Consider the following 1,140-nt stretch of genomic DNA (forward strand, 5'->3'; position numbering starts at 1 on the left):
GAGTAACTGGGTTGTGATTATGTTGAGACATGTGGAACATGAATAATTTTTATGGATGCATATGTTTGATTGATTATATTGCGTGAGGTGATTTTGATATGGATTAAATTCAGTTTACCTCCTCAAATTTTAAGCCTAAAATCAGTTTGGTCCCTGAACTTTTTTTTTAATCAGCATAGTCCTTGTACTTTTAGTTTCCATCAGTCTCGTCCAAATTTTGAAATTGACTCAAAACATGACGTCACAAGCTAACTTTGACACTAAATTTGACGAAAAAGTCTAAACTACTCACATCTGCCTCTCTACCTCTTCTAAATCCCATGACCCTCCATCTACTTCCAAAACCCAGATCCTTGCGCAACCAACCCTCCTCAGTCCTCACCATCTCCAATACATCACTCTGATATCAGTTTTATTCTCCTTTCAAACTTGCTCCTTTCCTACACCCACCTCTTCACCTCCTTCAAAATCATACACATCTAAAGCATTAGATTTTGCTAGAAAATCAACGATTACACAAATCCAAGTCGCAAAAGGGATTTCACAAACACTACAAAATGGTTCAAAATACTGAAGCAACCAATGCATTCCTATGAACATAGAAAAAAAAAATGTTGAAAGAGATGGGAAAAAATTACAGAAATTGGAATCCAAAGATCTGGTGACCTTTTTGAAGGCAATTTTTTCCTTCTAGCTGGTCCTCTCACAATATTGCAGCCGCCAGCCCGCCACTAAAGCCCAGCAAATATGACGAAGAACCCATGCGTCTCGAGTTCCCGCCGCAAGAGGCGTCATCATTGGTTAGCCACATTCTGATGCACTGTAATTAGTGGGCGATCCAGATTGAGGCACCACCGGGAGATTGGTTGTCGAGCTAATCATCATCCACATCGGGAACGACATATAGAAAAGAAGAGGGGATGTCTGTCATCGAAAATATGACAAGAGAGAGAGAGAGGAACTAAAACCTTAGGTTTATTATCTGTTATTTTCAATTGAATTAAATTCAGTTTACCCCACTGTGATTTAGAGGTGAATTCATGTTAGTCCATAAACTTTTAATTTCATCCGATTACCCCCCGAGCTCTTGTTTTCTGTTTACCGTCTCCTATCACTCATGCACCGTCCAATTGAAACATT

This window comes from Fragaria vesca, linkage group LG2 (genome assembly GCF_000184155.1).
Source record: "Fragaria vesca subsp. vesca linkage group LG2, FraVesHawaii_1.0, whole genome shotgun sequence".
Classification (NCBI taxonomy): Eukaryota; Viridiplantae; Streptophyta; class Magnoliopsida; order Rosales; family Rosaceae; genus Fragaria; species Fragaria vesca.